This window comes from Staurois parvus, unplaced genomic scaffold (genome assembly GCF_062004578.1).
Source record: "Staurois parvus isolate SC_StPar_1 unplaced genomic scaffold, SC_StPar_1.0 ptg000385l, whole genome shotgun sequence".
Lineage (NCBI taxonomy): Eukaryota > Metazoa > Chordata > Amphibia > Anura > Ranidae > Staurois > Staurois parvus.
Window position 1 is genome coordinate 1,989,548 of NW_028318181.1, and position 27,530 is coordinate 2,017,077.

The following is a 27,530-nucleotide window of genomic DNA, read 5'->3' on the forward strand; positions in this document are numbered from 1 at the left end:
GGTGGAGTCAATCTGGCGTCCGGCCCTAGGTTTCACCCCTCTGATATGACAGTCAGTAACACTGCTCTGGGGGGGTTCAGACCACCATGACCCCCCCTTATCTATGCCCCAGCTCTTCAGTAGCTGGTTTCCTGTCTGGGTAAGCCTAGGTGCCCCACTTGAAAACTGGGTTCATGTGTATATTGTAGATATAGTATTATATGCATGTATTATGTTGTATCCATTCATTTTTCAGATGTTCTGCTCTCTGTTTTCTCCTGAAAAAATGGAATAACTGCAAAACATGTTGAGAAGAAGTGGGTAATTTTTATGCTCTAGATTGTACTCTCTGGCGTTTTGTATTCGTTTTCAGTAACATTAGTCCCGTTATGAAAGAATTATGAAAATTGTGTGGGCATATTATTGGTACATGTTTGTAAATGCTTGTATTTTAACATTGTAATAAAGTACTTTCGGCCTCAACCAAAAAATGTCCTTTGTATAACAGGCTTTGGACGTAGGTGCCCTTACATTTCAAAGTATATATATTTTTGCACATGTTTCTATGATCTCTTGTATCCTATCTGCAGCCTTTAACCATGTCCTGTTTCATGTCCACAATCTCTAACTATTTCTTGTATCGTGTCCACATTCACTAACCGTCTTCTGTATCATGTCCTTAATCTCTGACCATCTCTTGTATCATGTCCACAGTTTTCGAATATCTCTTGTATCATGTCTGCAATCTCTGACCAATTCTTGTATGATGTCTGCAATCTCTGAAGAGGAGCCTGGAGAGGAGTCAAGAGCGAGAACGTTGCTAGCACAGGGGTCACAGGAGGAGTCAGATATATGTTGACTGTGGAGAGAATATCCAATGGAACCAGAGAACCAGAGCTGCCAAGCTGGAGTCCGGAGAGGATCATCTCACTGAACCCTACTTTGAGCATCTGAGAGGAGGTCATTGACAGTGCTACCAGTCCAGTCTGAGGGGGGTCACTGATGTAAGGAGGGACTGAATTGAGTTAGGTAAGGGGTAGGGATGCACCAAAATTTCGGTGGCCGAAACGTTTCAGCCGAAAACACTCCTTTCGGCTGTTGGCCGAAATGAAAAATAAGCACCGATACAGGTGCCGAAAAAACCCTGCCTCTCGCCGCCGCCCGCTGCCGCTCGGTAGTTCTCAGCCTTACCTGAGAAACCATCGATCTCAGCGCTGGGCATAGAGATGAGTGAAGGAGAAATGGCTGCCACGCATCTCTATGCCCTTGGAGGTCCGCAGCGATGTCACTTCCCTTTCCAGCCATTTTTTTTTTTCTAAGGCACTAGATCAATGCTTTTTTTTATCGAATGCTTTACATTGCAGAGGAGAGATGTGGAGTCTTATTGACCCCCATTAAATTAATTTTAAAAAAAAGTTTAAAGTGCCCCCATCCCCCGTGCTTACATGTAGTGGTGAACGCATACATAGGCCATGCCCACGTATGTAAATGGTGTTCAAACCACACATGTGAGGTATTGCCACTTACGTCAGAGCAAGAGCAATAATACTCACACCAGACCTCCTCTGTAACTTTACACTGCTAACCTGTACAAATTTTTAAAGCATCACCCATCAAGATTTTTAAGTACTGCAGTTTCACACCATTCCACGAGCGTGCACAATTTTAAAGCGTGACATGTTGGGTATCTAGTTACTTGCCATAACATCCTCTTTCTTATTTTACAAGAAATTGGGGCATATATTGGTTTTTTTTTTTGAATTTTTTTTTTAACCAAAGTGTATTTTAAAAATATATATATATATTCATATTTAAAAACTGCGCATTTCGGTTTTCGGCCAAGTGCATTATGAAGTTTTGGTTTCGGCACCAGAATTTTAATTTTGGTGAACCACTAGTAAGGGGTGCACTGATATACAGGTTCCCTGTTATATCAATAACCCCCCCCCCCCCCCCCCCGCACCTTAATTAATTAGTTCTGTGGAAATTGGTCTATTGCAGCAGTTTTTACTGGAACGGGTGGTGAGGGGAAACCATCACACGAGGACACCTGTCATACTGAAAACTGCAGCAAGCTTTTTGAACACATTTTTTTTAACCAAGCATTAGCATTACTGTCTCTTTGGTAACTGATATGTCAGTTTTTAATGTTGTCTCTGTGCTCCAGCTGGGGAGAAATACCCTCCATTTGCCCTGTTCACTTTTCCACCAAGTTCAGAACAGAAATTGAGGGGATTTTTGCTCTCTTCATCCTGGGATTTCCCTTCTATTTCTGTGGTGATGGCTAATTGGCTATGGGACTGAAATTGAAGGAAAATCTCTCCAGATGGATGAAGGTGACAACACTGCTGTGTTATATCAACCTGACCTTCATGGAAATGGAAAAATATGTTTTTTTCACTTTTCATGTAACTTAAACAGATTGCTAATTGCACTAGCTATATGTTTATAGCTTAAATATTGATATTTGCACTGTTGTTCACTGAAAATTGACATTTTATGTACTTTTGTGAAGTAGGAAGATTCCAATGTTACAAACAACCTTTTCATTGGGGTGCAACCTATATGCTAGAGATGGTTTGCACCTAAATGTAAGGGGGTCTGCTGTGCTGGGGGAGAGGCTTATGGGAAGGCTGGAGGAGTATATAAACTAGGATCGAGGGGGGAGGGAGAATTGGATTAGAATGGGGTAGACAGATCAGGCAGGGGTCAGTCCTTATTGGTGGGTGGAATGTTGAAAGATGAGGGGAGGGCTATGGCAGATGATAAGAAGGTTCCCATGTTGCAAACAACCATTGGAACTGGTACCATTTGTAGAAAAATAAAAAACATGCAACATACGCGTGCAAAAGGTTTAAAAGAATTAAAGTATTTGTTCACCAATGCCAGAAGTCTGCCAAGCAAAATAGGTGAGTTGGAAGCAGGGCTGCTGTTAGCAATCATGGGGCTCCATACAGCCTACCTGAGGGGGCCCCAAAACCCCAACCCTGCCCCACCCCCCTTACCCCGCCTACCCACCTAAAAAAATATGCAGCTTTGTCTTTAAGGATAGTTATTTTCCCCAGCCTGTTATAGGCAGGCCATACATGATGCAAATTTTGCAAAAATCGATCAATTCCCCCATCAACATCTATGGCTGGCTTAAGGATGCATCTGACTGTCCTATCTTCAGCCCTGACTCACACCACTGTGGCTTTGAAATTGTGCTACTTCAGTGTGATTTCAAAGCCACAGATCAGAGAGATTTGTACCTAGGATTTTACTGCGGCTTGCGACTCCATTTACCAGTCAATGCAAGTCGCAATGAAATCGGAAAAAATTAGTGCAGGAACCTTTTTCAAAGTCGCTGTGACATGAGTCGCAGTGATTTGAACGGTTCCAGTGTAAACCAGGGCTCATCAATCATCACGATTATCATGATAATCATAGTACAGGTGCTGTGGCTCAAAGCACCTGTACTGTGTGACTATCATCATGACAATGATGATCTCATTTGGCTGCTCCCTGCTGTATAATTGAACATAGTCTAGGCAATGGTCAGGGCACAGGGAAAGGTGTGTATTGTGTCATGTAATTACTGTACCGTTCCTGTGACTTCTGCTGCTGCTGGGTCCGCAGGTGCCCGAAAAAGAAATAAAAGTCCCCCTTGTCTCCCAACCCTCAGGATGAACTGATGGAGACCCCTCAGCCCAGGAATAATGTTACCACCACCCGGGAGCCATGTACACAGGGGAACAGTGTGTATGCACTGACTGTACATGTGATCCTACATGAAGCCTGAAGCTGCTGTCTGGGCCCCCCTTTTCTGTGGCAGAGCCCAGGCCCCCTACAGGAGGCCCGGTGGTACCCCCTTATCAGCAGCCCCGGCTGTAAGCTTTGGTACATGAAGAGAACTATGATTTGATTGGTATTGCTGAATCCTGGCTTCATTCTTTACATGTATAAGTAGGTAATAGAGCGCTGGGAATGCATAAGTGAAGCAGCTAGCATAAAAGGTAACCTTGGGACCCAGATAGAAACATGAGAAATAAAAATGCAGCGCTTAGGAAATTAAATATGAACAAACAGAAACATGAGCAGCATAACTGCATGACAAATTCAGTCCATATTGCATGGTGCGATAAAGTGACAGGTGCAATTGTCCTAATAGTTCATGTTCAGAGAAATTCGTGACTCTTGTGATCTCGTGATTTGTACAAATAATGCACTAACCAGATAGCGCAATCAAAGCGCATGGAGCAATTAAGACCCGCTCCTGGTGCTCTGGACTTGTAATATTAGGAGGATGTCATCTGTAGGTTTGGCCACCAGATGTCATCAATCCAGGTATATAGGTAAGTCATCAACCAGAAAGATCATCAGCGGGGGAGGGGGTGATCATGCATCATTCCCAGATGGACGGAACCTTCAAAAGCGGGCTCCCATATCATAGATGAGACCCAGAGAAGCCTCTGATAGTGTAGTACGTTTATTAAATAAAAACGTGTCTCAGGACAATGAGTTCCACGTGAGCCCCTCGTCTCCGCTCCCAGCTCCCAGACACGTTTTTATTTAATAAACGTACTACACTATCAGAGGCTTCTCTGGGTCTCATCTATGATATGGGAGCCCGCTTTTGAAGGTTCCGTCCATCTGGGAATGATGCATGATCACCCCCTCCCCCGCTGATGATCTTTCTGGTTGATGACTTACCTATATACCTGGATTGATGACATCTGGTGGCCAAACCTACAGATGACATCCTCCTAATATTACAAGTCCAGAGCACCAGGAGCGGGTCTTAATTGCTCCATGCGCTTTGATTGCGCTATCTGGTTAGTGCATTATTTGTACAAATCACGAGATCACAAGAGTCACGAATTTCTCTGAACATGAACTATTAGGACAATTGCACCTGTCACTTTATCGCACCATGCAATATGGACTGAATTTGTCATGCAGTTATGCTGCTCATGTTTCTGTTTGTTCATATTTAATTTCCTAAGCGCTGCATTTTTATTTCTCATGTTTCATTCTTTACATGACTGGGCCATTAATATTCCTGACGATGTTCTCTTTCGGGGAGAGATGGTAAAAAGGAAAGGTGGTGGTGTCTGTCTCTATGTGCGAAGTGATCTCAGAGCGAGTGTGAAAGAGGACCTAGTTGATGGAGAGTGTGATGAGGCTGAAGCATCATGGGTGGAACTGCATATGGGGGTGTGTACTACAAAGGTAATCATTGGAGTTTGTTATAGGCCTCCCAATGTTAATGAGGAGGTGGAGACTCAGCTCCTTGCACAGATTGAAAGGGCTGCAAGGGCTGGGACAGTGATAATAATGGGGGATTTTAACTACCCGGAAATTGACTGGAGTAATGGTACTGCAGGAACAGTAAAAGGGCAAACATTTATCATCCTACTACAGGACAATTTTATGGTACAATTCATAGAAGCCCCAACTTGGAATGGTGCTCTGCTGGACCTGGTAATCTCAAACCATGCAGAGCTTATTACTAATGTCCATATAAAAGAACATCTGGGCAGCAGTGACTATAACATGATTTCATTTATTGTCAGGATGTGGTGAGTGAGTGACAAGATAATAAATTGCACCACATCCCTGGAATTTGAAAACGTTGAACTAGATAGTGTGGGATTTTCAGGGTGCAAATTTACAATGATAAACACATTTAAAAACCACAATAAATTTTATTTAATCTTACAAAAAAAAGGGAAAAGAAAAAGAGTAAATAATTACAATACTGTAAAAAACAAAAATTGAAGCTTGGCTGTATTGTTGCAGTAATTCCCTACATGTTTCACCCAACAAGGGCTTCTTCAGGTGTGAGAGAGAGAGAAAAGCTTCAACCACGATACAGTCTACAATATATCAAAAAGAATATACATAAACAACGGAGTTATGACATACATCCACACAATGAACATAATAATCAAAAGTATAAAAGAACACGCCGGGTCACCCTAGATGTCAGGTTCACGGAGCTACTACCGCATATGAAAATGCACTATCAAAGAACTTAGTTGGCCTATGCATCCGTGCAATTGTAGAGGATATAATAGGGATCAAATATCCATCCAAACATAGGTATAAATATGCAAAAATTAATAATTACATTTCTACCAGATGGGGCAAAAAAAGAATCAGATAGAGGGAGAGAGAACACCAGGTGATGTCAAGTCATTGAAATAATTAAAAAATAAATGAAAAATGAATTTACCTTTAAATTATCACAATTCAGGCAATAGAGGAAGCAAGAAAACAGTTTTTGACTCAAATTGTTAATATACAATTCAGCCACTAGATGTCAGGAGAGGTCACAAGTTCATAGAATATTAGCTGTAAAAATCAAACAGTACTCGAAACAATGCAGTGTACAGAATCACCCAGGTGACTGAGCAGTCACCATTTTCCTGAAGCCCTCCCCTCAACACAAGTCTCTCAAATTACCTCCAGGGGGTCTCAAAACGTCTCAAGAGATCCTACATGTGCACAGTTGTTTAGCCAAAGTACCATATCTTTATTCCCGCCATAATTTACCTTCCACGCCGGCCGACTTGTGACGTCACAGGCCGGGTGCAGAAGTCAGACATACAACTGCGCATGCGTGAGGTCTCTATTGCGCATGCACAAACTGAAGCCGACGAAAACACAGCCAGATCTCTTAATAGGAGCAACACCTAAGCAGGACAGCTGAAGAAAAGAAATAAAAACAAACAAACAAAAAAAACAAATCCATTTATACCATGTAAGGAAGACATCCAATCATTTCTATATAAGCCTGTTTTGGTCCAATCCAAACAAAAAATAATTAAGCCTAAAAGACAACAATTCCAAATCTAAGTAAAAGGGGGCCGGAATTATGGTTTGCAAGTTGTGTTTAGGCGAGCACATCGGAAAAGGAATCTTCAGGTGCAGCTACGCCCTGGGCGTCCGTACAATTGCACCTAGGGACGCATTATGGCATAAGTTACAAACACTAGAGATTGTAAGTAACATCCGAGTGAGCAAGGTGGGTTCCTAAATCAGAATAATTTTCTAGCAAATAACAGCATTTATTCTTTAATTTTATTACAATAGATAAAAAATGTACAGACTAAGCAAAATATTATAGCATTTATGTTTATCATTTCATAAGCATAGTATTAAAATATAACAACTTTTTTTAATCGGTCCTTACTGTGGGGTGATGGATAGGCAGGATAAAAGAAATTGTAAAATCACAAAAAACATGTTCATTGTGTGGATGTATGTCATAACTCCGTTGTTTATGTATATTCTTTTTGATATATTGTAGACTGTATTGCGATTGAAGATTTTCTCTCTCTCCCCTGAAGAAGCCCTTGTTGGGTGAAACATGTAGGGAATTACTGCAACAATACAGCCAAGCTTCAATTTTTTGTTTTTACAGTATTGTAATTATTTTCTCTTTTTCTTTCCCCTTTTTTTGTAAGATTAAATAAAATTTATTGTGGTTTTTAAATGTGTTTATCATTGTAAATTTGCACCCTGAAAATCCCACACTATCTAGTTCAACATTTTCATGATTTCATTTATTGTTAGCTGTAAACAACAAGCATATATGGGAAAATAAAAACACTCAACTTTAAGAAAGCTAATTTTTCCAAGGCTAAGAGCTGCTCTCCAAGAATTAGACTGGGAGGGAATATTAGCATCGATGAACACAACACAGACATGGGAGTTCTTCAAAAAGACTGTATGTGAACACACTGCAAAATATATTCCCATGAGCAACAAGTTTAAAAGGCTATAAATCAAACCTATGTGGCTTACGGCCAAAGTTAAAAAAGCAATAAATAATAAGAAAAGAGCTTTTATGAAATGTTAAAATGAAGGAACGCTATCATCGTTTAAACATTACAAAGAATATAACAGAATATACAAAAAAGAAAATCAAGGCCGCAAAAAATTGAAAAAAAAAAACGACAGATTGCAAAAGATAGCAGGATAAACCCGAAAAATTCTTCAAAATATATTAATAGAAAAAAGGTTCAGTCCGAGCATGTAGGCCCTTTATAAAATAATGAGAGTGGGTGACTGGGGACAAAGAGAAAGCAAATTTATTAAATACCTGCTTAAGCTCTGTGTATACAAAGGAGCATGGGGGAGCTCTTGTCCATAATGGACATGGTATTGACACAGCTCCAGATGATCCACATTGGCTTACAATTGATATGATCCAAAAATATTTAGACAGAATAAAGGTAAATAAAGCACCTGGACTAGATGGCATACACCCACGGGTCCTTAAAGAATTGAGCTCTGTCATTTCAAAGCCATTGTTTCTCATTTTTAGGGACTCTTTAATGACTGACATAGTACCACTGGATTGGCGTAAGGCCAATGTGGTGCCTATATTTAAAAAGGGGACAAAATCTTTAACAAGTAATTATAGACCTGTTAGTTTAACTTCTATAGTTGGGAAGATAATGGAGAGTTTATTAAAAGACCACATAGATGAGTTCTTGCTGGAAAAAAATATTTTAAGCAACAGACAGCATGGATTCATGAAAGACAGAAGTTGTCAAACAAATCTGATTTCTTTTTATGAGGAGGTAAGCAAAACCTTGTACAGAGGGGTGGCTGTGGTATACAGTACTTGGATTTTGCAGAAGCATTTTACACAGTTCCCCACACACCACCCAGACCCAGTGGTCAGAAAGGTGGTGGGGTTGGTTTGCTTCTATCCCCACTGAGCACCTTTCAAGTCTTCCCTAACCCTCTCTCTCTATCCTTCTCTTCTTTCGAGACTCCCTGCATCCGGCTGTTTTCTCCCATTTCTCTGAGGATCGCAGTGATCTATCGGCCTCCTGGACAGGTGTCCAGCTTTCTGGATAATTTCTCCGCCTGGCTACCCTACTTTCTCTCCTCTGAACTACCCGCTATCATTCTTGGAGATTTTAACATCCCTATTAATGTCAACAACCCGGCAACATCCCGACTCTTCAACATAACCTCATCTTTTGCATTAGCACAGTGTATACAGTCCTCCACTCACTTTAATGGGAATACATTAGACCTTGTTTCCTTCCAACTTTGCACTCCCTACAACCTCACAAACACCCCCTTTCCTCTCTCTGATCACAATCTCATCACCTTCACACACCTATCCCTCCAAACGGCAATTACCCGCAGAAACCTTCACAACTTGAACCCTGCTCCTTTCCACTCTGCCACTGACCAACTCTATGACAGAATCTCTCCCCTGTCCTGCCCTGACCTGGCCACTGCTGTCTACAACAGTTTGCTTTCATCCGCATTAGACTCGGTTGCTCCTCTAACAACACAAAGCATCAGGCCCCGACCATTACAACCTTGGCAGACTGACCACACCAAAAATCTTAAACGACATAGTCATGCGCTGGAGCGATTGTGGTGTAAATCCAAATCCCACCAAGCATTCACCCGATATAAATCTGCTTTCTTAACATACAATTCCTCCCTTCATGCTGCCAAACAAGCCTACTTTGTCACTCTTATTAATACCTTCTCATCCAGTCCTCGTCGTCTCTTCTCTACTTTTAACTCTCTACTTTCTCCACCTCCACCCAGTACCTCACTCACTGCTCACGAGATTGCAAATCATTTCAAAAACAAGATTGACGCAATTTATAGGGGCATCGCCACTGCACAGACATCCATCCCACTTAGCATACGTTATACTAAACCTCCCTCAACACTTTCCTCTTTTGACCTCACTACTACCGAAGAGGTCACTAAGGTTTTCTCAGAAGCCCGTCTCACTACCTGCCCCCTGGATCCTGTCCCCTCACAACTACTACAGTTACCCTCTTCTTCCATCCTATGCTCCCTCACTCACATCTTCAATCTCTTCCTCTCTAACGGTGCCTTCCCCTCCCCTCTAAAGCATGTGAACGTCACTCCCATACTTAAAAAGCCCTTCCTGGACCCCACCAACCTGAACAACTTAAGACCCATCTCCCTGCTGCCATTTACCTCTAAACTCCTAGAACGCTTAGTCTACAATCACCTGAGCTCCCACCTCACCGACAACAACCTTCTTGACCCCTTACAGTCTGGCTTTCGCTCTCTACACTCCACTGAAACTGCTTTACTAAAACTCACTAATGATCTACTAACTGCTAAAACCAATGGCCACTACTCCGTACTCTTACTACTTGACGTCTCAGAGGCTTTTGATACAGTTGACCATCCCCTCCTCCTCAAAAAACTCCACTCTCTTGGCCTCAGAGACTCTGCTCTCTCCTGGTTCTCCTACCTATCGCAGCGCTCCTTCAGTGTTACCTATAACGCTGCCTCCTCCTCTTCACTCCCTCTTTCTGTAGGGGTCCCTCAAGGTTCTGTCCTTGGACCTCTTCTCTTTTCCATCTACACCTCCTCCCTTGGTCATTTGATAAACTCCCATGACTTTAAGTACCATCTCTATGCTGATGACACACAAATCTATCTTTCTACTCCTCACCTCACCCCTTCAGTCTCCACTCGCATTACTAACCTACTAAGTGACATATCGGCATGGATGTCACTCCACATCCTCAAACTCAATCTTTCCAAAACTGAGCTCTTAGTATCCCCCCCAGCCCGTGCCCCCTCCCCTGACTTCTCCATCAAGATCAATAACACAGTCATCAGTTCCTCCCCTCATGCCAGGGTACTAGGTGTAATCCTAGACTCCCATCTGTCCTTTCAGCCCCAAATCCAATCGCTGTCCAAATCATGTAGACTTCACCTCCGCAACATCTCCAAGATACGACCATTCCTAACCTCGGAAACTACTAAGCAACTTATTCACTCCCTTGTTATATCTCTCCTTGACTATTGTAACTCCCTCCTCATTGGCCGACCTCATCGCATGCTATCCCCTCTTCAGTCTATCATGAATGCTGCTGCCAGACTCATCCACCTTACTAACCATTCTGTATCTGCCACCCCTCTCTGCTGTGGTGGTTTATGTAAGGATTTATTCTATTTATGAAGGGCGGTGTCCCTTTCCCTTAGATGAAATGTTACAGTGCCTCCAGCCGTTAAAATACGGCAAATATTTAGTGAACCAATAATTTGGACACCTTGATAATTTGATCACCACTTATTATTATACCTTGAATTCTTTTAGCCAGTATGATTTCGTACCATACACACAAAATTTGCCTTATAATAGATAAATATATAAATTTATTTATGTACAAAAACTATATATATCTTAACACAAAACGCAAAAGACTGGTGATGAATGAATACTGGTACACACGATCAAAGATATACTATACCAATATTATACACAATACAATATTTCTAAATAATGATAAACAAGATAACAATTTTTCTAGATGATAATGATTAAAAATTAAATTTAATAATAACTGATAATTTAGAGTATCTCAGAGGTTATTTTCTCTCATAACGTGGCCATAGGAATGGGAGAAGATGTTCCCTGATACATTATACTCTAACTACTAATATTTAATAATTTATGAAATATGTAAATTTGCAATATGACACCAACAATATCTAACAGTAATACAGGATCTCTCTATATATATGTGAATACCCACTGCAGTTGTTATCACTCTAAGGTAATTCTTATCACTCTAAACACATAGGAAATATGCAATACAATATTAAATATAGACAGTCTCACCACACCCAGAACTTGGACTATGACACCTTCCCAGTGGATTCAGCTGGCAATGGAAACGCCTTCAGAATAATGGCCACAGGGCAAGTGATAGATAGGCAGTGTTGGAAAATGTAGGATGGGAGAAATTTAGAGAGTGTAGAAGTTTACTAAAAAGTTTTTAAAAGTTTGAAAGGATGAAAGAGTGGTTATTCAGCAGGGATGGATTTCAGCCTCGTCTGATTTCTTCAGCTTGTTTTTCTTTGGCTCCAGTGAGATTTTTCAGTGAGTCTTTCAGTCAGTCTTTTTTTTTAGTGAGGTTTTTTTTTCAGGTTTTTTTTTTTTTTCTAAATCGGGTGCATGGCTTTTTATACCATCTAAACTATTGTTTTAAAAGACCCTCCCAACAGGCTTTTGATTGGCCGGTCGAGAAGTGTATGTACCTAAGCTATCTCTCACCTGTCCGCCAGGTGGCAGTCAGGTACCATAGAACAATTTGAGTATTGATGATGACTCACACCTCGGGTGGAATTCAAGGTGATTTCACGTATTAAATATACGTCTCATCCAGATATATATATTTGATTATACCTATAATGTCCTGGATAGGAACTATAGAAGATATATGTGTATTCAGTTATTCATTTCCCTGAGATACAAACTTGTGTGAAAGCATTTGTTTTCTGATAAAACATACAACTGATACTAATTCACAATATATCTTACTTTTCATCATTTCATACTCAATTTAGTGATATACAATCCCCATTGCTGAATGTATTTTTGTTTCAGAAAGAGTAGGAATAATGTCTCTTTTTGTTAATGTCTTTGTGGGTAAAATATAAGTTCCAAGCTTTAACTTTTAGTCTTAAGAATGACACAATACTGATGTTTACGTCCATTGTAAAGATAATAGGGCAACAACCAGTTGTCCTTGTAGTTTGAAAAAAAACAGTTTGAAAAGACTGTTGACTCATCACTCTTTTCAAGGCATTGTTTACTCTTCTCAGACTTGCAAGTATGGTCTCATATATTGTTAACTGTCGGTGTGGTGACTCAATGTTTAGAGGTCCAACGTCTTATTTGACTGTCTGATTAACTTTTGTAGATGCACTTTCCCCAACCCCAATGGATAAATAGCATTTGTTGAGAATATACATTTTAACTAGTCTCATAGTCGCCAACTTAAACTTCTCAGGATTGTCTATCTTGGGCCACCTGTAGATAGTCAAACAGTCTATTGTCTCTGGAAAGAGCTCCTTCCACCCATTGTCTGCATGTAACTTCTAGAGATGAGCGAATTATTCAAAAATTTGATTCGGCTGATTCGCCGAATTTGCGGGAGAAATTTGATTCGATGCGAATTTATTCGCTGCGAATTTAACTAATTAAAAGGGTTTCTAGGCTTCAGAGAGCCTTTATATTAGTGCAGAACACTGTACCTTTAATTTAAATGCCCTTGGAGTCTGCTGGGGAAGAGAAATAATACTGTCAGTCAGTATGACATGCAGATGAGTGCCGTCGATCTTAGAATCACCGCAAACTTCACTCATTTGGGCAGTCACGGGGCACGACGAAGAAGAAGAAGAATGAAAAGAAGAAGAAGAATGAAAAGAAGAAGAAGAATGAAAAGAAGAATAAGAAGAATGAAAAGAAGAAGAATGAAAAGAAGAATGAGAAGAATGAAAAGAAGAAGAAGAATGAAAAGAAGAAGAATGAAAAGAAGAATGAGAAGAATGAAAAGAAGAATGAAAAGAAGAATGAAAAGAAGAAGAAGAATGAGAAGAAGAATGAAAAGAAGAATGAGAAGAAGAATGAAAAGAAGAATGAGAAGAATGAAAAGAAGAATGAAAAGAAGAAGAAGAAGAATGAAAAGAAGAAGAAGAATGAAAAGAAGAATGAAAAGAAGAAGAAGAAGAATGAAAAGAAGAATGAACTATATTACTATATCAGTCTCTAATGGATGCTGGAGAGTTAAACCCCCTAACACCTGCTGTGCCCATTATGAGGGGTTCCCACCATCCCTGTGCTGAGGTTCCAGGTCTGCACACCTGCTGCGCCATTATGAGAAGTTCCCACCATCCCTGTGCTGAGTTCCTGGGTCTGTACACCTGCTCTGCCCATTAGGAGGAGTTCCCACCATCCCTGTGCTAAATTCCTGGGACTGTACACCTGCTGTTCCCATTATGAGGGGTTTCTACCATCCCTGTGCTGAGGTCCCAGGTCTGCACACCTGCTGCGCCCATTACTAGGGGTTCCCACCATCCCTGTGCTGAGGTTCTGGGTATGCACACCTGCTGTGCCCATTATGAGGGGTTCCTACCATCCATGTGCTGAGATTCCGGGTCTGCCCACCTGCTTTACCCATTATTAGGGGTTCCCACCATCCCTGTGCTGAGGTTCCAGGTCTGCACACCTGCTGCGCCCATTATGAGAAGTTCCCACCATCCCTGTGCTGAGTTCCTGGGTCTGTACACCTGCTCTGCCCATTAGGATGAGTTCCCACCATCCCTGTGCTAAATTCCTGGGTCTGTACACCTGCTGTTCCCATTATGAGGGGTTTCTACCATCCCTGTGCTGAGGTCCCAGGTCTGCACACCTGCTGCGCCCATTACTAGGGGTTCCCACCATCCCTGTGCTGAGGTTCTGGGTATGCACACCTGCTGTGCCCATTATGAGGGGTTCCTACCATCCATGTGCTGAGGTTCCAGGTCGGCACACCTGCTGCGCCCATTATGAGAAGTTCCCACCATCCCTGTGCTGAGTTCCTGGGTCTGTACACCTGCTCTGCCCATTAGGAGGAGTTCCCACCATCCCTGTGCTAAATTCCTGGGACTGTACACCTGCTGTTCCCATTATGAGGGGTTTCTACCATCCCTGTGCTGAGGTCCCAGGTCTGCACACCTGCTGCGCCCATTACTAGGGGTTCCCACCATCCCTGTGCTGAGGTTCTGGGTATGCACACCTGCTGTGCCCATTATGAGGGGTTCCTACCATCCATGTGCTGAGATTCCGGGTCTGCCCACCTGCTTTACCCATTATTAGGGGTTCCCACCATCCCTGTGCTGAGGTTCCAGGTCTGCACACCTGCTGCGCCATTATGAGAAGTTCCCACCATCCCTGTGCTGAGTTCCTGGGTCTGTACACCTGCTCTGCCCATTAGGAGGAGTTCCCACCATCCCTGTGCTAAATTCCTGGGACTGTACACCTGCTGTTCCCATTATGAGGGGTTTCTACCATCCCTGTGCTGAGGTCCCAGGTCTGCACACCTGCTGCGCCCATTACTAGGGGTTCCCACCATCCCTGTGCTGAGGTTCTGGGTATGCACACCTGCTGTGCCCATTATGAGGGGTTCCTACCATCCATGTGCTGAGATTCCGGGTCTGCCCACCTGCTTTACCCATTATTAGGGGTTCCCACCATCCCTGTGCTGAGGTTCCAGGTCTGCACACCTGCTGCGCCCATTATGAGAAGTTCCCACCATCCCTGTGCTGAGTTCCTGGGTCTGTACACCTGCTCTGCCCATTAGGATGAGTTCCCACCATCCCTGTGCTAAATTCCTGGGTCTGTACACCTGCTGTTCCCATTATGAGGGGTTTCTACCATCCCTGTGCTGAGGTCCCAGGTCTGCACACCTGCTGCGCCCATTACTAGGGGTTCCCACCATCCCTGTGCTGAGGTTCTGGGTATGCACACCTGCTGTGCCCATTATGAGGGGTTCCTACCATCCATGTGCTGAGGTTCCAGGTCGGCACACCTGCTGCGCCCATTATGAGAAGTTCCCACCATCCCTGTGCTGAGTTCCTGGGTCTGTACACCTGCTCTGCCCATTAGGAGGAGTTCCCACCATCCCTGTGCTAAATTCCTGGGACTGTACACCTGCTGTTCCCATTATGAGGGGTTTCTACCATCCCTGTGCTGAGGTCCCAGGTCTGCACACCTGCTGCGCCCATTACTAGGGGTTCCCACCATCCCTGTGCTGAGGTTCTGGGTATGCACACCTGCTGTGCCCATTATGAGGGGTTCCTACCATCCATGTGCTGAGATTCCGGGTCTGCCCACCTGCTTTACCCATTATTAGGGGTTCCCACCATCCCTGTGCTGAGGTTCCAGGTCTGCACACCTGCTGCGCCCATTATGAGAAGTTCCCACCATCCCTGTGCTGAGTTCCTGGGTCTGTACACCTGCTCTGGCCATTAGGAGGAGTTCCCACCATCCCTGTGCTAAATTCCTGGGTCTGTACACCTGCTGTTCCCATTATGAGGGGTTTCTACCATCCCTGTGCTGAGGTCCCAGGTCTGCACACCTGCTGCGCCCATTACTAGGGGTTCCCACCATCCCTGTGCTGAGGTTCTGGGTATGCACACCTGCTGTGCCCATTATGAGGGGTTCCTACCATCCATGTGCTGAGGTTCCAGGTCAGCACACCTGCTGCGCCCATTATGAGAAGTTCCCACCATCCCTGTGCTGAGTTCCTGGGTCTGTACACCTGCTCTGCCCATTAGGAGGAGTTCCCACCATCCCTGTGCTAAATTCCTGGGTCTGTACATGAAAAGAAGAAGAAGAAGAATGAAAAGAAGAAGAAGAAGAATGAAAAGAAGAATGAGAAGAATGAAAAGAAGAAGAAGAATGAGAAGAATGAAAAGAAGAAGAAGAAGAATGAAAAGAAGAATGAAAAGAAGAAGAAGAATGAAAAGAACAATGAGAAAAATGAAAAGAAGAAGGAGAAGAATGAAAAGAAGAATGAAAAGAAGAAGAAGAAGAATGAAAAGAAGAATGAGAAGAATGAAAAGAAGAATGAGAAGAAGAATGAAAAGAAGAATGAGAAGAAGAATGAAAAGAAGAATGAGAAGAAGAATGAGAAGAATGAAAAGAAGAATGAGAAGAATGAAAAGAAGAATGAGAAGAATGAAAAGAAGAAGAAGAATGAAAAGAAGAATGAGAAGAAGAATGAGAAGAATGAAAAGAAGAAGAAGAAGAATGAAAAGAAGAAGAAGAAGAATGAAAAGAAGAATGAGAAGAAGAATGAAAAGAAGAAGAAGAAGAATGAAAAGAAGAATGAAAAGAAGAAGAAGAAGAATGAAAAGAAGAAGAAGAAGAATGAAAAGAAGAATGAGAAGAATGAAAAGAAGAAGAATGAAAAGAAGAATGAGAAGAACACCTGCTGCGCCCATTACTAGGGGTTCCCACCATCCCTGTGCTGAGGTTCTGGGTATGCACACCTGCTGTGCCCATTATGAGGGGTTCCTACCATCCATGTGCTGAGATTCCGGGTCTGCCCACCTGCTTTACCCATTATTAGGGGTTCCCACCATCCCTGTGCTGAGGTTCCAGGTCTGCACACCTGCTGCGCCCATTATGAGAAGTTCCCACCATCCCTGTGCTGAGTTCCTGGGTCTGTACACCTGCTCTGCCCATTAGGAGGAGTTCCCACCATCCCTGTGCTAAATTCCTGGGTCTGTACACCTGCTGTTCCCATTATGAGGGGTTTCTACCATCCCTGTGCTGAGGTCCGAGGTCTGCACACCTGCTGCGCCCATTACTAGGGGTTCCCACCATCCCTGTGCTGAGGTTCTGGGTATGCACACCTGCTGTGCCCATTATGAGGGGTTCCTACCATCCATGTGCTGAGGTTCCAGGTCGGCACACCTGCTGCGCCCATTATGAGAAGTTCCCACCATCCCTGTGCTGAGTTCCTGGGTCTGTACACCTGCTCTGCCCATTAGGAGGAGTTCCCACCATCCCTGTGCTAAATTCCTGGGTCTGTACATGAAAAGAAGAAGAAGAAGAATGAAAAGAAGAAGAAGAAGAATGAAAAGAAGAAGAAGAATGAGAAGAATGAAAAGAAGAAGAAGAAGAATGAAAAGAAGAATGAAAAGAAGAAGAAGAAGAATGAAAAGAAGAAGAAGAATGAAAAGAAGAAGAAGAATGAAAAGAACAATGAGAAGAATGAAAAGAAGGAGAAGAATGAAAAGAAGAATGAAAAGAAGAAGAAGAAGAATGAAAAGAAGAATGAGAAGAATGAAAAGAAGAATGAGAAGAAGAATGAAAAGAAGAATGAGAAGAAGAATGAAAAGAAGAATGAGAAGAAGAATGAGAAGAATGAAAAGAAGAATGAGAAGAATGAAAAGAAGAATGAGAAGAATGAAAAGAAGAAGAATGAAAAGAAGAATGAGAAGAAGAATGAGAAGAATGAAAAGAAGAAGAAGAAGAATGAAAAGAAGAAGAAGAAGAATGAAAAGAAGAATGAGAAGAAGAATGAAAAGAAGAAGAAGAAGAATGAAAAGAAGAATGAAAAGAAGAAGAAGAAGAATGAAAAGAAGAAGAAGAAGAATGAAAAGAAGAATGAGAAGAATGAAAAGAAGAAGAATGAAAAGAAGAATGAGAAGAACACCTGCTGCGCCCATTACTAGGGGTTCCCACCATCCCTGTGCTGAGGTTCTGGGTATACACACCTGCTGTGCCCATTATGAGGGGTTCCTACCATCCATGTGCTGAGATTCCGGGTCTGCCCACCTGCTTTACCCATTATTAGGGGTTCCCACCATCCCTGTGCTGAGGTTCCAGGTCTGCACACCTGCTGCGCCCATTATGAGAAGTTCCCACCATCCCTGTGCTGAGTTCCTGGGTCTGTACACCTGCTCTGCCCATTAGGATGAGTTCCCACCATCCCTGTGCTAAATTCCTGGGTCTGTACACCTGCTGTTCCCATTATGAGGGGTTTCTACCATCCCTGTGCTGAGGTCCCAGGTCTGCACACCTGCTGCGCCCATTACTAGGGGTTCCCACCATCCCTGTGCTGAGGTTCTGGGTATACACACCTGCTGTGCCCATTATGAGGGGTTCCTACCATCCATGTGCTGAGATTCCGGGTCTGCCCACCTGCTTTACCCATTATTAGGGGTTCCCACCATCCCTGTGCTGAGGTTCCAGGTCTGCACACCTGCTGCGCCCATTATGAGAAGTTCCCACCATCCCTGTGCTGAGTTCCTGGGTCTGTACACCTGCTCTGCCCATTAGGAGGAGTTCCCACCATCCCTGTGCTAAATTCCTGGGTCTGTACACCTGCTGTTCCCATTATGAGGGGTTTCTACCATCCCTGTGCTGAGGTCCCAGGTCTGCACACCTGCTGCGCCCATTACTAGGGGTTCCCACCATCCCTGTGCTGAGGTTCTGGGTATGCACACCTGCTGTGCCCATTATGAGGGGTTCCTACCATCCATGTGCTGAGGTTCCAGGTCGGCACACCTGCTGCGCCCATTATGAGAAGTTCCCACCATCCCTGTGCTGAGTTCCTGGGTCTGTACACCTGCTCTGCCCATTAGGAGGAGTTCCCACCATCCCTGTGCTAAATTCCTGGGACTGTACACCTGCTGTTCCCATTATGAGGGGTTTCTACCATCCCTGTGCTGAGGTCCCAGGTCTGCACACCTGCTGCGCCCATTACTAGGGGTTCCCACCATCCCTGTGCTGAGGTTCTGGGTATGCACACCTGCTGTGCCCATTATGAGGGGTTCCTACCATCCATGTGCTGAGATTCCGGGTCTGCCCACCTGCTTTACCCATTATTAGGGGTTCCCACCATCCCTGTGCTGAGGTTCCAGGTCTGCACACCTGCTGCGCCCATTATGAGAAGTTCCCACCATCCCTGTGCTGAGTTCCTGGGTCTGTACACCTGCTCTGCCCATTAGGAGGAGTTCCCACCATCCCTGTGCTAAATTCCTGGGTCTGTACACCTGCTGTTCCCATTATGAGGGGTTTCTACCATCCCTGTGCTGAGGTCCCAGGTCTGCACACCTGCTGCGCCCATTACTAGGGGTTCCCACCATCCCTGTGCTGAGGTTCTGGGTATGCACACCTGCTGTGCCCATTATGAGGGGTTCCTACCATCCATGTGCTGAGGTTCTGGGTATGCACACCTGCTGTGCCCATTATGAGGGGTTCCTACCATCCATGTGCTGAGGTTCCAGGTCGGCACACCTGCTGCGCCCATTATGAGAAGTTCCCACCATCCCTGTGCTGAGTTCCTGGGTCTGTACACCTGCTCTGCCCATTAGGAGGAGTTCCCACCATCCCTGTGCTAAATTCCTGGGTCTGTACATGAAAAGAAGAAGAAGAAGAATGAAAAGAAGCAGAAGAAGAATGAAAAGAAGAAGAAGAAGAATGAAAAGAAGAATGAGAAGAATGAAAAGAAGAAGAAAAATGAGAAGAAGAATGAGAAGAATGAAAAGAAGAAGAAGAAGAATGAAAAGAAGAAGAAGAAGAATGAAAAGAAGAAGAAGAATGAAAAGAACAATGAGAAGAATGAAAAGAAGAAGGAGAAGAATGAAAAGAAGAATGAAAAGAAGAAGAAGAAGAATGAAAATAAGAATGAGAAGAATGAAAAGAAGAAGAAGAATGAAAAGAAGAATGAGAAGAAGAATGAGAAGAATGAAAAGAAGAATGAGAAGAATGAAAAGAAGAATGAGAAGAATGAGAAGAATGAGAAGAATGAAAAGAAGAAGAAGAATGAAAAGAAGAATGAGAAGAAGAATGAGAAGAATGAAAAGAAGAAGAAGAAGAATGAAAAGAAGAAGAAGAAGAATGAAAAGAGGAATGAGAAGAAGAATGAAAAGAAGAAGAAGAAGAATGAAAAGAAGAATGAAAAGAAGAAGAAGAATGAAAAGAAGAAGAAGAAGAATGAAAAGAAGAAGAAGAAGAATGAAAAGAAGAATGAGAAGAATGAAAAGAAGAATGAGAAGAACACCTGCTGCGCCCATTACTAGGGGTTCCCACCATCCCTGTGCTGAGGTTCTGGGTATGCACACCTGCTGTGCCCATTATGAGGGGTTCCTACCATCCATGTGCTGAGATTCCAGGTCTGCCCACCTGCTTTACCCATTATTAGGGGTTCCCACCATCCCTGTGCTGAGGTTCCAGGTCTGCACACCTGCTGCGCCCATTATGAGAAGTTCCCACCATCCCTGTGCTGAGTTCCTGGGTCTGTACACCTGCTCTGCCCATTAGGAGGAGTTCCCACCATCCCTGTGCTAAATTCCTGGGTCTGTACACCTGCTGTTCCCATTATGAGGGGTTTCTACCATCCCTGTGCTGAGGTCCCAGGTCTGCACACCTGCTGCGCCCATTACTAGGGGTTCCCACCATCCCTGTGCTGAGGTTCTGGGTATGCACACCTGCTGTGCCCATTATGAGGGGTTCCTACCATCCATGTGCTGAGGTTCCAGGTCGGCACACCTGCTGCGCCCATTATGAGAAGTTCCCACCATCCCTGTGCTGAGTTCCTGGGTCTGTACACCTGCTCTGCCCATTAGGAGGAGTTCCCACCATCCCTGTGCTAAATTCCTAGGACTGTACACCTGCTGTTCCCATTATGAGGGGTTTCTACCATCCCTGTGCTGAGGTCCCAGGTCTGCACACCTGCTGCGCCCATTACTAGGGGTTCCCACCATCCCTGTGCTGAGGTTCTGGGTATGCACACCTGCTGTGCCCATTATGAGGGGTTCCTACCATCCATGTGCTGAGATTCCGGGTCTGCCCACCTGCTTTACCCATTATTAGGGGTTCCCACCATCCCTGTGCTGAGGTTCCAGGTCTGCACACCTGCTGCGCCATTATGAGAAGTTCCCACCATCCCTGTGCTGAGTTCCTGGGTCTGTACACCTGCTCTGCCCATTAGGAGGAGTTCCCACCATCCCTGTGCTAAATTCCTGGGACTGTACACCTGCTGTTCCCATTATGAGGGGTTTCTACCATCCCTGTGCTGAGGTCCCAGGTCTGCACACCTGCTGCGCCCATTACTAGGGGTTCCCACCATCCCTGTGCTGAGGTTCTGGGTATGCACACCTGCTGTGCCCATTATGAGGGGTTCCTACCATCCATGTGCTGAGATTCCGGGTCTGCCCACCTGCTTTACCCATTATTAGGGGTTCCCACCATCCCTGTGCTGAGGTTCCAGGTCTGCACACCTGCTGCGCCCATTATGAGAAGTTCCCACCATCCCTGTGCTGAGTTCCTGGGTCTGTACACCTGCTCTGCCCATTAGGATGAGTTCCCACCATCCCTGTGCTAAATTCCTGGGTCTGTACACCTGCTGTTCCCATTATGAGGGGTTTCTACCATCCCTGTGCTGAGGTCCGAGGTCTGCACACCTGCTGCGCCCATTACTAGGGGTTCCCACCATCCCTGTGCTGAGGTTCTGGGTATGCACACCTGCTGTGCCCATTATGAGGGGTTCCTACCATCCATGTGCTGAGGTTCCAGGTCGGCACACCTGCTGCGCCCATTATGAGAAGTTCCCACCATCCCTGTGCTGAGTTCCTGGGTCTGTACACCTGCTCTGCCCATTAGGAGGAGTTCCCACCATCCCTGTGCTAAATTCCTGGGACTGTACACCTGCTGTTCCCATTATGAGGGGTTTCTACCATCCCTGTGCTGAGGTCCCAGGTCTGCACACCTGCTGCGCCCATTACTAGGGGTTCCCACCATCCCTGTGCTGAGGTTCTGGGTATGCACACCTGCTGTGCCCATTATGAGGGGTTCCTACCATCCATGTGCTGAGATTCCGGGTCTGCCCACCTGCTTTACCCATTATTAGGGGTTCCCACCATCCCTGTGCTGAGGTTCCAGGTCTGCACACCTGCTGCGCCCATTATGAGAAGTTCCCACCATCCCTGTGCTGAGTTCCTGGGTCTGTACACCTGCTCTGCCCATTAGGAGGAGTTCCCACCATCCCTGTGCTAAATTCCTGGGTCTGTACACCTGCTGTTCCCATTATGAGGGGTTTCTACCATCCCTGTGCTGAGGTCCCAGGTCTGCACACCTGCTGCGCCCATTACTAGGGGTTCCCACCATCCCTGTGCTGAGGTTCTGGGTATGCACACCTGCTGTGCCCATTATGAGGGGTTCCTACCATCCATGTGCTGAGGTTCCAGGTCGGCACACCTGCTGCGCCCATTATGAGAAGTTCCCACCATCCCTGTGCTGAGTTCCTGGGTCTGTACACCTGCTCTGCCCATTAGGAGGAGTTCCCACCATCCCTGTGCTAAATTCCTGGGTCTGTACATGAAAAGAAGAAGAATGAAAAGAAGAAGAAGAAGAATGAAAAGAAGAAGAAGAAGAATGAAAAGAAGAATGAGAAGAATGAAAAGAAGAAGAAGAATGAGAAGAATGAAAAGAAGAAGAAGAAGAATGAAAAGAAGAATGAAAAGAAGAAGAAGAAGAATGAAAAGAAGAAGAAGAAGAAGAATGAAAAGAAGAAGAAGAATGAAAAGAACAATGAGAAGAATGAAAAGAAGAAGGAGAAGAATGAAAAGAAGAATGAAAAGAAGAAGAAGAAGAATGAAAAGAAGAATGAGAAGAATGAAAAGAAGAATGAGAAGAAGAATGAAAAGAAGAATGAGAAGAAGAATGAAAAGAAGAATGAGAAGAAGAATGAGAAGAATGAAAAGAAGAATGAGAAGAATGAAAAGAAGAATGAGAAGAATGAAAAGAAGAAGAAGAATGAAAAGAAGAATGAGAAGAAGAATGAGAAGAATGAAAAGAAGAAGAAGAAGAATGAAAAGAAGAAGAAGAAGAATGAAAAGAAGAATGAGAAGAATGAAAAGAAGAATGAAAAGAAGAAGAAGAAGAATGAAAAGAAGAAGAAGAAGAATGAAAAGAAGAATGAGAAGAATGAAAAGAAGAAGAATGAAAAGAAGAATGAGAAGAACACCTGCTGCGCCCATTACTAGGGGTTCCCACCATCCCTGTGCTGAGGTTCTGGGTATGCACACCTGCTGTGCCCATTATGAGGGGTTCCTACCATCCATGTGCTGAGATTCCGGGTCTGCCCACCTGCTTTACCCATTATGAGGGGTTCCTACCATCCCTGTGCTAAATTCCTGGGTCTGTACATGAAAAGAAGAAGAAGAAGAATGAAAAGAAGAAGAAGAAGAATGAAAAGAAGAATGAGAAGAATGAAAAGAAGAAGAAGAATGAGAAGAAGAATGAGAAGAATGAAAAGAAGAAGAAGAATGAAAATAAGAAGAAGAAGAATGAAAATAAGAAGAAGAAGAATGAAAAGAAGAATGAAAAGAAGAAGAAGAAGAATGAAAAGAAGAAGAAGAAGAATGAAAAGAAGAAGAAGAATGAAAAGAACAATGAGAAGAATGAAAAGAAGAAGGAGAAGAATGAAAAGAAGAATGAAAAGAAGAAGAAGAAGAATGAAAAGGAGAATGAGAAGAATGAAAAGAAGAATGAGAAGAATGAAAAGCAGAATGAGAAGAAGAATGAAAAGAAGAATGAGAAGAAGAATGAGAAGAATGAAAAGAAGAATGAGAAGAATGAAAAGAAGAATGAAAAGAAGAATGAGAAGAATGAAAAGAAGAAGAAGAATGAAAAGAAGAATGAGAAGAAGAATGAGAAGAATGAAAAGAAGAAGAAGAAGAATGAAAAGAAGAATGAGAAGAAGAATGAAAAGAAGAAGAAGAAGAATGAAAAGAAGAATGAAAAGAAGAAGAATGAAAAGAAGAAGAAGAAGAATGAAAAGAAGAAGAAGAAGAATGAAAAGAAGAATGAGAAGAATGAAAAGAAGAAGAAGAAGAACGAAAAGAAGAATGAGAAGAACACCTGCTGCGCCCATTACTAGGGGTTCCCACCATCCCTGTGCTGAGGTTCTGGGTATGCACACCTGCTGTGCCCATTATGAGGGGTTCCTACCATCCATGTGCTGAGATTCCGGGTCTGCCCACCTGCTTTACCCATTATTAGGGGTTCCCACCATCCCTGTGCTGAGGTTCCAGGTCTGCACACCTGCTGCGCCCATTATGAGAAGTTCCCACCATCCCTGTGCTGAGTTCCTGGGTCTGTACACCTGCTCTGCCCATTAGGAGGAGTTCCCACCATCCCTGTGCTAAATTCCTGGGTCTGTACACCTGCTTTTCCCATTATGAGGGGTTTCTACCATCCCTGTGCTGAGGTCCCAGGTCTGCACACCTGCTGCGCCCATTACTATGTTTCAACCGCTGTACATGTGAAGGAACTGTCAGAGAACTGTCAGAAATAGCGGAGCTCTCTGCAGGGACACTTTTGCCGGCTGATCGGGAAAAATCCGGTTTGTGCACCCGAAGTTGGCTAATATTCGGATTCGGCACAAATCGAATTTTTCCTGAAATTCGAAACGAATTCCACTTCGCCTGGTTCGATTCGCTCATCTCTAGTAACTTCATTAGAGGGTCCTTCGAATTCCGACCAAAAAGAGTTAACCCTTAACAGATGGCTAGGCTGGTTGGCTGTTGAAATAAAGTTATGTTTTTGATAAATAACTTCAAAAGGCACTACACTGCCTATCCCTCCACTGCCTTCCAGTTGCCCAACGAATAAAATTCAAAGCACTAACAATAACGTATAAAGCCATTTATAACTCTGCCCCAAATTACATCACCAATCTTGTCTCTAAATATCACCCAAACTGTACTCTCTGCTCCTCACAAGACCTCCTACTCTCTAGCTCCCTTGTCTCCTCCTCCCATGCTCGTCTCCAGGACTTCTCCAGAGCTTTCCCCATCCTCTGGAACTCTCTACCCCAATTTATCAGACTATCGCCTACTCTGCTCACTTTTAGGCGAGCTCTGAAAACCTATCTCTTCAGGGAAGCCTATCCTGCCCTCAGCTAATACTGGAATCTTCTACTCTTCCAACCAGTCCATCCCCCACAGTTACTACCTTTTGCACCACTAGCCCCTCCCTCCTAGATTGTAAGCTCCAAGGAGCAGGGCCCTAAAATCGCTCTTGTATTGAACTGTATTGTTACTGTATTGTCTCCCGTTATATTGTAAAGCGCTGAGCAAACTGTTGGCGCTATATAAATCCTGTATAATAATATAATAATAATATGGCTAATGTGTAAGGTAAAGTCTACAGGCTTGGAAAAATCTGTATCTAAATGGATAGAAAACTGGCTAAAAGATCGTATTCAGAGAGTAGCTGTTAATTATTATTATTATTATTATACAGTATTTATATAGCGCCAAAAAGGTTTGCTCAGCGCTGTACATTATAGTGGGGGACAGAACATGAGACAATACAGCAACAAACAATACACGAGGGGTTCGAGGGCCCTGCTCTTTCGAGCTTGCAATCTAGGAGGGAGGGGATAGTGGCACAGGAGGAAGTGGCTGTGGGGGATGGAGTGGTAGGAGGAGTGGAGGAGATCGGCAGTTAGGTGAGAGTGGGGTAGGCTTCCCTGAGGAGATGGGTTTTCAGGGTGCGCCTAAAGATGAGGAGGGAAGGTGACAGTCTGATGGATTGGGGTAGTGAGTTCCAGAGGATAGGGGAGGTCCTGGAGAAGTCTTGCAGTTGGGCGTGGGAGGTGGAGACCAGGGAGCTAGAAAGTAGGAGGTCTTGTGAGGAGCGAAGATTACGGGTTGGGTGGTATTTGGGTATCAAGTCGGTGAGGTAGTTTGGGGCAGCGTTGTGAATGGCTTTGTATGTCAGTGTTAGTAGTTTGAATTTGATGCGTTGGGCTATCGGGAGCCAATGGAGAGAATGACAGAGGGGGGTAGCAGAAGAGGAGCGGTTGGTAAGGTGGATGAGTCTGTCTGCTGAGTTCAGGATAGACTGAAGCAGGGATAGTCTGTGATGAGGTAGGCCGGTGAGGAGGGAGTTGCAGTAGTCCAGACGTGAGATAATAAGGGAGTAAACGAGTTGTTTAGTAGTGTCTGGGGTTAGGAAGGTATGTATTTTGGAGATGTTGTGGAGGTGGAGCCTGCATGAGCTTGCTAATGATTGGACATGGGGTTGGAAGGACAGGTTTGAATCTAGAGTGACACCTAGGACTTTGGCTTGCGGGGTGGGACTGATGGTGGCATTGTTGGTCGTTATGGAGAGGGGGGGGGGGGGCGCGGGCTGGGGGGAAAATTAGGAGCTCGGTTTTGGAAAGGTTCCGTATGAGGAAGTGGAGCGACATGCAGTCTGATATGTCGTTCAGCAGGTGGGTGATACGGGTAAAGACTGAAGGGGTGAGTTGAGGGGTGGAGAGGTAAGTTTGCATGTCATCGGCGTAGAGGTGATAGTTAAAGCCATGGGAGTGTATCAGTTTGCCGAGGAAGGAGGTGTAGATGGAGAAGAGAAGGGGCCTGAGGACAGAGCCTTGGGGGACCCCAACAGAGAGGGGGAGAGAGGGGGAGGTGGTAGCGTTATAGGTAATACTGAAGGAGTGTTGGGAGAGATAGGAGGAGAGCCAGGAGAGAGCGGAGTCTCTGATGCCGAGGGAGTGTAGTTTATCAAGGAGGAGGGGGTGGTCAACTGTGTCGAAGGCCGCGGAAAGGTCAAGGAGTAAGAGGACTGAGTAGTGGCCATTAGCTTTGGCGGTTAGCAGGTCATTAGTGATTTTGAGTAGGGCGGTTTCGGTGGAGTGTATGGGACGGAAGCCAGACTGTAGTGGATCAAGGAGGTTGTTGTCAGTGAGGTGGCCGCTTAGGCGATTGTAGACTAAGCGCTCAAGGAGCTTGGATGTGAATGGCAGCAGGGAGATGGGTCTAAGGTTGTTCAGGTCAGTGGGGTCCAGGGAGGGTTTTTTGAGTATGGGAGTGATGTGCGCGTGCTTTAGGGGGAAGGGGAATGCGCCAGTAGAAAGGGAGAGATACTCTGAATGGTCTAGCTTTGTTAGTGGTGTACCCCAAGGTTCAGTGATGGGACCCTTACTTTTTAATATAATTATAAACAATATAGAGTCTGAGATTAAAAATACCATTTCAGTCTTTGCAGATGACACCAAGCTGTGCAGAGGAATAACGTCCTTACAGGATGTCTCCAATTTACAAGCTGACCTCAATGCACTGTTTAATTGAGCAGCTATGTGGCAAATGAGGTTTAATGTTGATAAATGTAGGTTAGCACTTGGGGACTAAGAATATGCATGCATCATACATACTAGGGGGCGGTACAACTGTGGGAATCA